This window comes from Triticum aestivum, chromosome 1A (assembly GCF_018294505.1).
Source record: "Triticum aestivum cultivar Chinese Spring chromosome 1A, IWGSC CS RefSeq v2.1, whole genome shotgun sequence".
Classification (NCBI taxonomy): Eukaryota; Viridiplantae; Streptophyta; class Magnoliopsida; order Poales; family Poaceae; genus Triticum; species Triticum aestivum.
Window position 1 is genome coordinate 16,608,262 of NC_057794.1, and position 12,896 is coordinate 16,621,157.

The 12,896-nt window shown below is 44.1% G+C and overlaps 1 pseudogene; it reads left to right on the forward strand.

Moving 5' to 3' along the window:
- Positions 1–1,261, forward strand: part of LOC123057734 (UDP-glucose 6-dehydrogenase 4-like) — a 14,571-nt pseudogene extending 13,310 nt beyond the window's left edge.
- Positions 1,262–12,896: the final 11,635 nt, after the last annotated feature.

Sequence of the window (12,896 nt, forward strand, 5' to 3'; positions counted from 1 at the left end):
TATATATATATATATATATATATATATATATATATATATATATATATATATATATGTATTGACCCCCTTCTTCAAATTAGATGTTTCGGAAGTGGGATGAACTCCTAGCACCAGCTCGCATGCGAGCAATGCAAGAGAAATTGGCGGCATTCTTTCTTGACCACGTGATCCCTGAAGATGAAGAATTCTATGTGGACCCTGAGTCCGTATGATTATATTTGTAAGAGATAATTATTGTATATATGTAGCCGGTAGTGTCAGATAGATATACGAGAACTTGTTGTTCGACCAATCTCTCGGAGAAAGAGAGGTGGTCGATATCACTTCTCTCTGTATATATGCATATATGTTCATGATGATCTTCTGTTTCCTTCGTTTGCTTACTAGCTAGCTAGCATGTCTAGTCCTCTCTATATACGTATGTATAGTACGTAGCGTCGACCAAGCACGGACATAACAGAGGACACTTCTCTCTATTAATTATAACTAGCTAACACAATATATGAGACACCTAAATTAACCCCCCAAAACCCCCCTCCCCCCTTCAAAAAATAAAATAAAAACCCCAGCCACAGAAGTGCTGACGCATGGATGCTTATTGGTCCCGGTTGGTGCCACCAACCGGGACCAAAGGGTCTCCTGACTGGGCTCTGCGCACTGCCCACGTGGAGGGCCTTTAGTCCCGGTTCTGGATTGAACCGGGACTAAAGGGGGGAGGTATTAGTACCGACACTTTAGTCCCAGTTCCGGAACCGGGACTAAAGGCCCTTACGAACCGGGACTATAGGCCCTTTTTCTACCAGTGATTAGCAAGGACTCGCACATCGGCCCGCGCTTCCTCTCTGCTAGCGTCGGCTTAGGGGGCTCGTGCTTCCCACCGGCCATCGACGTGTGCCGGGGTCTGCTCGAAAATGAGGCCGTAGTTAGCATCTACGACCCGCAGGTGACCTAGGAGCAGGTGTGGCGCGACCTCGCCATTTACAAGTTTGACTGGGACCACCCGCACCACCTGCAGCCGGTGGGCGAGCCCGCCGGGCAGCCCGTTGCCGTCGCGTCGGACGCGTACGAGGCCGCCCGCGTCACGCACGCAGTCTGCATCCTGACCGAGTGGGAGGAGTTGAGGAGCCTCGGCTACAGGCGTGTGCATGATGTCATGCAGAAGCCGGCTTATGTCTTCGACGGCCACAGCATCGTTGACGCGGAGAAGCTCCAAGACATCAGATTCATCTTCTACGCCATTGGCAAGCTGCTTGACCAGTGACTCAAGGACATGCCAACCGTTGCCTGTGAGGCGATGCACAAGTGTTGGCCGCGCGTCCGTGATCGTTCTTCTTAATTAATCACAACACAAAGCATTGTTAAATTTTAAGAGAATTCATATACTCTGTATTATAAAAACCAAAAATTTCACATATATGAGGACTTGATCTGTAGAACATTTCCGTTTTCCCCCTGAAGCAGACAACAGAATATCCAAAGGAGTACGGAGGAGAGGCCTAAGCAAAAGCAAAGGGCAGCGGACCAACGAGGTAGCATACTTGCACTAATATGTTTCATGCTAGCTTAGTGCTTTCTTATTATAATTATTTAAATTTTATATTTAACAGATATGATTCATGGGAGAGCACCTAATTTTGCTTCGCATTTTCTGCTGGATTAGTTCCAAATTACAAGGATACGAGTGTTCAAAAGATAAGTATCTGAAACACTGAACATGTTAGTTTCATGATGATCTGTGACTAACGGTTATATGCATGTTCTTCTCTCTTCTCAGTTGTGTGAGTTGGATTACTGAATTTTAAAGAATGTATATGTTTTAGGATTTTTGGTGATGTTTGTTCAAGCATAGAAAACTAGGCTTGAACTTTTGGTAGAGCATATCCGTATAATGTCCTTGCTCTAGATTAATTACTTTGTTGTTGGAACTTTTTATCAAATGTTTATCCCATGTGTGACACCAAAATATGGAGTCATAATAAGCCTTTTTTAGTTTTGGAGATACACTAAATGGACACAGAGAAAAATACGAAAATATATCATATATGCATGTATTTCCGGCTTTTCATTGCGAGAGTTAGATGACCTGTAAGTGTTAAATGAGACGCTTTTAATTCCAGTTCTCAATTTTTTAAAGTTAGATCCCTTGACAAGCTTGCGATTTTGCATATGTTGTGCCACATGTCTTATTCAAGACTTACAGTCTTCAGTTTATTATAAATCTGTTTTTCTCTCTCAGAGATGCTCGATGTCATGAATAGTTTGTGGGTGATCTTAGTATTCTTGCAGATCTGTGCAATAGTGTAGCCACAATGCTCTAACATATACTAACTAGCTAGCTGCTCTCAAGTTATGCACTTCTTGAGTTAATCGTCGATGATCAGTATTGAGTATTCAACATTCTAAGAGCAAGTACCACATGATGACGTAGGCGGGCTGTAAGTCTTTAAATATTATATTTTGGGTGAGGTGGAGAAGAGAGAAGGGAAGCGGGCTACTAACAGTCGACTGCAGCACGTGCTTCTAAGCATATTGTGTGTGTGTGTGAGAGAGAGAGAGATGGGTCATGTATCAAAAAATAGTACACATTTACATGCAACTATTGTACTTGCGGGCTATAAGCTTAGCTATAGATGATGTAGCAAGATCATATAGCCAGCAGTTGGCTATACTACTAACTACTCCCTCCGTCCGGGTTTATTAGGCCTAAAGACAACTTCTCTTAGACCAAGACACATAGTAATTTGCTCACATTAATTCTTCCATTCCACTCCCAATGCACTCTCTTACATGCATGCAGCCAATGAAAAAGCACACATGAAGTGTATTAACTTTTCAGCCATGGCACCAACAACAATAGCTTTCAATACAACCGATGAAATGGTTGCATGCATGCACCTTTCCAACGCGGGGCCTTATAAAAGGGGACATGCTTGTGATGCTGAGAGGCCTAATAAACCCGGACGGAGGGAGTATGCTCTAATTATCACTTACACACCTGTGCACTTTCTGAATTAGTGGTCCACAATCAATGTTGATTAATTAATTGTATTTATTTGTTGTCGCTTCCTCATCATTGGCTTAACTTTGACATTTCTCTTATTCCGAGGTACCAATTTATGATGCCCCAAAAATATAATTCATATATAGGATGTAAATTTTAAGTTAGGATGAGCCATATAATGTACTCTCTCCATTTCAAAATAAGTGTCTCAACTTTGTACTAAATTTAGTACAAAGTCTTACTAAGGTCAATACATTTATTTTGGTACCGAGGGAGTACTTCATCCTAATGCCACCAAGTAATCTGCTATGCCGCTTAAGTCCCTCCTCCTTGCCAATGGCTCCCATCCATGACGGCCTCCCATACAAGCACTCGACACTACCGCGAAGATGGTTCTGCATCCCATCATTATTTCTTTCCCAGACGTTGTCATGGGCATTAATATTAGAACTAAATTTGCAACAATTTTATTTTCCATTGAAATGCTCGACGTGATTGTTATTACTTACTACATTTTATTATTTTTTATGTTCTTTATGTTGCCATGATGTTATGTATAGATCAAAAGTTTTACGAAAAGAAAATGTTGTCAGTAGATCAATTTACTCTGACGGGCACCCATGTCCTAAGCTCCATGTCATGAACTCGTGATCCTCAAATTATACATATTTTTTTGATCATAAGCAACTTATCCCGTGACATAGTTCCTCGACCCGACCAGCCATGGTTTATAGGAACAAAAAAAATTCCCGTTGCAACGCACGGGCATTTGTGCTAGTTATTAGTAAATGATATAGCAAACCGGATCCAAAACATAGTTATTTTAATCAGAAGAAGTGTCGGTGCAACTATTGTTGTTCTCTAATCTTCAGGTGCAGAAATACTAATCAACCAACGTGAATGATTGGCCTTTTTTGCGATAGAAAGAGAGTTTTATTCCATATGCATAGGGTTACAATCAAGAGGTACCAAATCCTCAATACAAGGAGGGCATCTCCCTAGCAATACAGCAGTAGTGAACTCCGTACGACTATACAAAGCCAACTGATGTGCTACCCTATTTTGCTCACGCTTGATTTTTGAAGGAAAAAACTCCCGAGTCTCCGTATGATGCTTGATCTCCGTCACCAAGTGTCCATAACCTGACCTGGTTAAACTCTCTCCAGTCAATGCTGCCAACACCGATGCTGAGTCTGACTGCACAACAATTGGCATGGAACAATGTTGCACGACCAGTGCCATGCCTTGCATGATCGCATGCAGCTCCGCTTCCAACGCGTTGTTGCAATTGAATATACACCTGTATGCTGCAAAGATAACACTCCCATCTTGACGCCGTAGGATCATACCCGCCGCAGCAGACCCGTCCTCCTGCATAAAAGCACCGTCCACCGAGAGGGCGGCGAATTCAGCCAGCGGCCGCGGCCAAGCCAAAGGGGCGCTCGGCCTGGGAACTACGTATGGAGCCTCCTGTACCCTCGGCATCTTCCCTTTAATAATTTCTTCCATTGAAAATCTGCCGCATAGGTTGAGTGAGTTCATGTAACTCTGGAGGTAGTCTGATGTCGCCGACAACGGGGGAGCCTCCTTGCCATGAGTGAGATCTGAGCGCAAAGACCAATTTCGCCATATCAGCATGATCGTGCAATTCCTCATTTGATCATCACAGTTCGCAAGAACATTTAACAGCCAGTCCTGTCCAGTATCATGTAAAACATCATTGCTAGGAAGACGCCATACCAGCCTCATGTGTGTCCAAATTCTGCTTGCATGATCACATGAAACAAGAGCATGGAAGCTCGTCTCCTTCTCTCTCCCACATAACGGACATCCATCCCTAAGTGAGATGTGTCTATATTTCTTGCACTCATTTGTAGCAAGGGCACCCGAAACAGCCTTCCAAGCCATAATCTTCATTTTCAACGGAACTTGGGAACTCCAAATACGCTGCCAGATAGGCCTCCGTCCGGAGGGGTTACCACTGGAGGAACTTAAGTGTACCGAATGCTGAACTTCCGTTGCGAGATGGTAAGCACTTCGGACACTAAAGTGTCCACTCTTTTCAGGGAACCACGCAATGAAATCCTGTGCATTCCTAGGAGAAGTACGAATCTTCAGAATCTCCCGCACATCCAAGTCCCAAAAGTGTTCCCTGAGCCGCTGCACATTCCATGCACCATGCTCATCCAAGAAGTCAGCCACCCAATTGTATCGACAATTCCCCTTGGGAGTTACTGGCCGAAAATTATGTCCTCTAGGGATCCAAACATCTCTCCATGTTTTAATGTGAGTACCATTACCTACTCGCCATATAATGCCTTTCTTCAAAAGATCAAGTCCATGAACAATACCTTTCCACACCGCCGAAGAACTAGCTGAGAATACCGTGTCCAATAAATTCCCCCTTGGGTAGTATTTAGCCTTCAACAAACGAGCACACAAACTGTCCGGACTATCCAGGAGACGCCACGCCTGCTTGGCCAAAAAAGCTTGATTAAAGGCCCTCATATCACGAAATCCCATACCTCCCATAGCCTTCGGAAGCAGCATCTTCTCCCAACTAAGCCATGCCATCTTCCTCTTCCCGTTCTCCACCCTCCCACCAATACTGCCTCATCATCTTTGTAAGATCATCACACACCAAAGCAGGAAGTTGGAACACACTCATAATGTATGTTGGAATTGATTGTGCCATAGCCTTGATGAGGATCTCCTTGTTCCCAACAGAAACATATTGTTCACTCCAATCAATTAGTCTTTTCCTTAGCCTGTCCTGAAGGGTCTCAAACTGACCCTTATGCACTCTACCTTCAGGTACCGGCAAACCGAGGTATTTTGGTTCAAACACTTGTTGTTGCACCTCCAAGATATTATTGATTTCCTCCACCACTGACGCATTACAGTTTCCAGAGAAAAGGATGGAACACTTCTCGGGATTAATAAGTTGACCTGTCGCCGAGGAATAAGTGTTCAACAAACCTTTAACAATGTTCGCTTGCTGGCCAGAAGCTTCAAAAAACAACAAGGTATCATCCGCAAATAAAAGGTGAGATATCACCGGTGCACCATGGCAAATGGTCACTCCTCTCAAGCTTCCTTCATTCACTGATTTTGACAGGAGAGCAGAAAGAGCATCAGCAACAAATAGAAATAAGAAAGGAGACAATGGGTCACCTTGTCGAAGTCCTCTTGAAGGTGTAAAAACCTCCAATAACTTCCCATTAAATTTGACAGAATATCGTATTGATCTCACACATGTCATAATCCAAGAAATCCATTGATTTGGGAACCCCCATTTGTTTAACGCCTTCTCCAGGAAGTCCCAATCAACATGATCATAGGCCTTGGACAAATCAAGCTTATACGCACACGCAGCAATACTGTTTCCTTTCAGATTTTGTATGTGATGAATGCACTCAAAGGCAATGATAGAATTATCTGAGATAAGCCGGCCCGGGATAAAAGCACTTTGGTTCTCCGATATCAACTCTGAGAGCAGCGGCCTAAGCCGATTAACCATGCATTTAGACACAATTTTATAAATAACATTGCAAAGACTGATCGGCCTAAAGTCCTTGAGCTCTTTGGGGTGAGAAACTTTCGGAATAAGGACGATTGCCGTGTCATTAACACCTTCAGGCAAAATACCAGAGACAAAAAAGTCTAACACCGCTGCAATAATTTGAGGTTTTAACTCTGACCAGTTACGCTGGAAAAACCTTGCTGGAAATCCATCCGTTCCGGGCGCCTTCAACGGTCCTATTTGAAAAAGAGCATTCGACACCTCCTCCTCAAAAAAAGGGGCGCACAGCCTGTCGTTCATAGCTTCAGACACCTTCGGCAAAACTCCATCAAGCACACTGTCCGGAGTTAAGGTTGGATCCTTGGTGTAAACTTCCTTGAAATATGATGTCGCCATTCGTTCCATGTCAGAAGGGGATGAGCACCAAGTACCATCAGACCGTCGCAGCTTCTGAATATAGTTCCTTCTTGCACGCCAAACGGCCCTCCGATGCAAGTAAGCAGTATTGCGTTCACCCTCCTTCGGCCACGTAATTCGTGACCGTTGAAGCCACATCATCTCTTCACGATACAATAGTTCATCCAGCTGAAACATTCTGACGGATCTCAGCACGGTCGGCATCCCTAAGATGTAGATCAGCCGACTCCTCCCGTAGTTTCTCAATTTCATGTGTCACATGGCCAAAGTGCTACTTACTCCATGCCCGGAGCCCCTTCATCATGTCATGCAGGGCCTCACGGACCGCCGCGAGGTCACCAGCAGGATTGCTCCTCGCCCAGTTCCTTGCCACAACTTCGGCTAGCACGGGATGCCGTTCCCACATAATCTCATACCGGGGCGACGCCCGACCCCTCTTTGGTTCCACCATTGTGAGCTGCACCAGAAGCGGACTATGATCAGAACATGAGGATACCAGATGAAGCACCTGCGCAGCCGGGAAGAGCTCCCTCCAATTCTCATCCGTGCATGCTCTGTCGAGGCGGACCCGAACGGACCGGTCACCTGGCTGACCATTGTCATATGTAAAAGGAAATCCCGAGAAGCACAAGTCCCATAGCTCACAGGCCATCAAACAATCACGAAATAACATCATTTGATTCTCAGAATGTTGGTTCCTTGACATGTGCTCATGCTGCCACATAGCCTTGTTAAAGTCTGAAGGAAATATGCCCTAGAGGCAATAATAAAGTTATTATTTATTTCCTTATATCATGATAAATGTTTATTATTCATGCTAGAATTGTATTAACCGGAAACATAATACATGTGTGAATACATAGACAAACAGAGTGTCACTAGTATGCCTCTACTAGACTAGCTCGTTAATCAAAGATGGTTATGTTTCCTAACCATGGACAAAGAGTTGTTATTTGATTAACGGGATCACATCATTAGGTGAATGATCTGATTGACATGACCCATTCCATTAGCTTAGCACCTAGTCATTTAGTATGTTGCTATTGCTTTCTTCATGACTTATACATGTTCCTATGACTATGAGATTATGCAACTCCCGTTTACCGGAGGAACACTTTGTGTGCTACCAAACGTCACAGTGTAACTGGGTGATTATAAAGGTGCTCTATAGGTGTCTCCAAAGGTACATGTTGGGTTGGCGTATTTCGAGATTAGGGTTTGTCACTCCGATTGTCAGAGAGGTATCTCTAGGCCCTCTCGGTAATACACATCACATAAGCCTTGCAAGCATTGCAACTAATGAGTTAGTTGTGAGATGATGTATTACGGAACGAGTAAAGAGACTTGCCGGTAACGAGATTGAACTAGGTATTGAGATACCGACGATCGAATCTCGGGCAAGTAACATACCGATGACAAAGGGAACAACGTATGTTGTTATGCGGTCTGACCGATAAAAGATCTTCGTAGAAATGTAGGAGCCAATATGAGCATCCAGGTTCCGCTATTGGTTATTGACCGGAGACATGTCTCGGTCATGTCTACATTGTTCTCGAACCCGTAGGGTCCGCACGCTTAAGGTTTCGATGACAGTTATATTATGAGTTTATGAGTTTTTGATGTACCGAAGGAATTCGGAGTCCCGGATGGGATCGCGGACATGACGAGGAGTCTCGAAATGGTCGAGACATAAAGATTGATATATTGGAAGCCTATATTTGGATATCGGAAGTGTTCCGGGTGAAATCGGGATTTTACGGGAGTACCGGGAGGTTACTGGAACCCCCCAGGAGGTATATGGGCCTTAGTGGGCCTTAGTGGAAGAGAGGAGAGGTGGCCAGGGCTGGGCCGCGCGCCCCTCCCCCCCTAGTCCGAATAGGACAAGGAGAGGGGGGCGGCGCCCCCCTTCCTTCTCTCTCTCCTCTTTCCCCCCTCCTGAATCCTATTCCAACTAGGAAAAGGGGGGAATCCTACTCCCGGAGGGAGTAGGACTCCTCCTGGCGCGCCCTCTCCTGGCCGGCCGCACCCCCCCCTTTGATCCTTTATATACGGAGGCAAGGGGCACCCCTAGAGACACAAGTTGATCCACGTGATCATATTCTTAGCCGTGTGCGGTACCCCCTTCCACCATAGTCCTTGATAATATTGTAGCGGTGCTTAGGCGAAGCCCTGCGATGGTAGTACATCAAGATCGTCATCACGCCGTCGTGCTGACGGAACTCTTCCCCGACACTTTGCTGGATCGGAGTCCGGGGATCGTCATCGAGCTGAACGTGTGCTAGAACTCGGAGGTTCCGTAGTTTCGGTGCTTGATCGGTCGGGCCGTGAAGACGTACGACTACATCAACCACGTTGTGCTAACGCTTCCGTTGTCGATCTACAAGGGTACATAGATTACACTCTCCCCTCTCGTTGCTATGCATCACCATGATCTTGCGTGTGCGTAGGAATTTTTTTGAAATTACTACGTTACCCAACAGTGGCATCAGAGCCTAGGTTTTATGTGTTGATGTTATTTGCACGAATAGAACACAAGTGAGTTGTGGGCGATATAAGTCATACTTCTTACCAACATGTCATACTTTGGTTCGGCGGTATTGTTGGACGAAGCGGCCCGGACCGACATTACGCGTACGCTTACGTGAGACCGGTTCTCCCGACGTGCTTTGCACAAAGGTGGCTAGCGGGTGACAGTTTCTCCAACTTTAGTTGAACCGAGTGTGGCTATGCCCGGTCCTTGCGAAGGTTAAAATAGCACCAACTTGACAAACTATCGTTGTGGTTTTGATGCGTAGGTAAGATTTGTTCTTGTTTAAGCCCGTAGCAGCCACGTAAAACTTGCAACAACAAAGTAGAGGACGTCTAACTTGTTTTTGCAGGGCATGTTGTGATGTGATATGGTTAAGACATGATGCTAAATTTTATTGTATGAGATGATCATGTTTTGTAACCGAGTTATCGGCAACTGGCAGGAGCCATATGGTTGTTGCTTTATTGTATGCAATGCAATCGCGTTGTAATGCTTTACTTTATCACTAAGCGGTAGCGATAGTCGTGGAAGCATAAGATTGGCGAGACAACAACGATGCTACAATGGAGATCAAGATGTCGCGCCGGTGACGATGGTGATCATGACGGTGCTTCGAAGATGGAGATCACAAGCACAAGATGATGATGGCCATATCATATCACTTATATTGATTGCATGTGATGTTTATCTTTTATGCATCTTATCTTGCTTTGATTGACGGTAGCATTATAAGATGATCTCTCACTAATTATCAAGAAGTGTTCTCCCTGAGTATGCACCGTTGCGAAAGTTCTTCGTGCTGAGACACCACGTGATGATCGGGAGTGATAGGCTCTATGTTCAAAAACAACGGGTGCAAAACAGTTGCACACGCGGAATACTCAGGTTATACTTGACGAGCCAAGCATATACAGATATGGCCTCGGAACACGGAGACCGAAAGGTCGAGCGTGAATCATATAGTAGATATGATCAACATAGTGATGTTCACCAATGAAGCTACTCCATCTCACGTGATGATCGGACATGGTTTAGATGATTTGGATCATGTAATCACTTAGAGGATTAGAGGGATGTCTATCTAAGTGAGAGTTCTTTAAGTAATATGATTAATTGAACCTAAATTTATCATGAACTTAGTACTTGATAGTATCTTGCTTATTCATGTTTGATTGCAGATAGATGGCCCGTACTGTTGTTTCGTTGAATTTTAATGCATTCCTTGAGAAAGCAAAGTTGAAAGATGATGGTAGCAATTACACGGACTGGGTCCGTAACTTCAGGATTATCCTCATTGCTGCACAGAAGAATTACGTCCTGGAAGCACCGCTGGGTGCCAGGCCTACTGCTGGAGCAACACCAGATGTTATGAACGTCTGGCAGAGCAAAGCTGATGACTACTCGATAGTTCAGTGTGCCATGCTTTACGGCTTAGAATCGGGACTTCAACGACGTTTTGAACGTCATGGAGCATATGAGATGTTCCAGGAGTTGAAGTTAATATTTCAAGCAAATGCCCGGATTGAGAGATATGAAGTCTCCAATAAGTTCTATAGCTGCAAGATGGAGGAGAACAGTTCTGTCAGTGAGCATATACTCAAAATGTCTGGGTATAATAATCACTTGATTCAATTGGGAGTTAATCTTCCAGATGATTGCGTCATTGATAGAATTCTCCAATCACTGCCACCAAGCTACAAGAGCTTCGTGATGAACTATAATATGCAAGGGATGAATAAGACTATTCCCGAGCTCTTCGCAATGCTGAAAGCTGCGGAGGTAGAAATCAAGAAGGAGCATCAAGTGTTGATGGTCAACAAGACCACTAGTTTCAAGAAAAAGGGCAAAGGGAAGAAGAAGGGGAACTTCAAAAAGAACAGCAAGCAAGTTGCTTCTCAAGAGAAGAAACCCAGACCTGGACCTAAGCCTGAAACTGCGTGCTTCTACTGCAAGCAGACTGGTCACTGGAAGCGGAACTGCCTCAAGTATTTGGCGGATAAGAAGGATGGCAAGGTGAACAAAGGTATATGTGATATACATGTTATTGATGTGTACCTTACTAATGCTCGCAGTAGCACCTGGGTATTTGATACTGGTTCTGTTGCTAATATTTGCAACTCGAAACAGGGACTATGGATTAAGCGAAGATTGGCTAAGGACGAGGTAACGATGCGCGTGGGAAATGGTTCCAAAGTCGATGTGATCGCAGTCGGCACGCTACCTCTACATCTACCTTCGGGATTAATATTAGACCTAAATAATTGTTATTGGTGCCGGCGTCAAGCATGAACATTATATCTGGATCTTGTTTGATGCGAGATGGTTATTCATTTAAATCAGAGAATAATGGTTGTTCTATTTACATGAGTAATATCTTTTATGGTCATGCACCCTTAAAGAGTGGTCTATTCTTATTAAATCTCGATAGTAGTGACACACATATTCATAGTGTTGAAACCAAAAGATGCAGAGTTGATAATGATAGTGCAACTTATTTGTGGCACTGCCGTTTAGGTCATATCGGTATAAAGCGCATGAAGAAACTCCATACTGATGGGCTTTTGGAACCACTTGATTATGAATCACTTGGTACTTGCGAACCGTGCCTTATGGGTAAGATGACAAAAACACCGTTCTCCGGTACTATGGAGAGAGCAACAGATTTGTTAGAAATCATACATACAGATGTATGTGGTCCGATGAATGTTGAGGCTCGTGGCGGATATCGTTATTTTCTCACCTTCACAGATGACTTAAGCAGATATGGGTATATCTACTTAATGAAACACAAGTCTGAAACATTTGAAAAGTTCAAAGAATTTCAGAGTGAAGTTGAAAATCATCGTAACAAGAAAATAAAATTCCTACGATCTGATCGTGGAGGAGAATATTTGAGTTACGAGTTTGGTGTACATTTGAAACAATGTGGAATAGTTTCGCAACTCACGCCACCCGGAACACCACAGCGTAATGGTGTGTCCGAATGTCGTAATCGTACTTTACTAGATATGGTACGATCTATGATGTCTCTTACTGATTTACCGCTATTGTTTTGGGGATACGCTCTAGAGATGGCCGCATTCACGTTAAATAGGGCACCATCAAAATCCGTTGAGACGACGCCTTATGAATTGTGGTTTGGCAAGAAACCAAAGTTGTCATTTCTGAAAGTTTTGGGCTGCGATGCTTATGTGAAAAAGCTTCAACCTGATAAGCTCGAACCCAAATCGGAAAAATGTGTCTTCATAGGATATCCAAAGGAAACTATTGGATACACCTTCTATCACAGATCCGAAGGCAAGACTTTTGTTGCTAAATTCGGAAACTTTCTGGAGAAGGAGTTTCTCTCGAAAGAAGTGAGTGGGACGAAAGTAGAACTTGACGAGGTAACTGTACTTAACCCCTTATTGGAAAGTAGTACATCA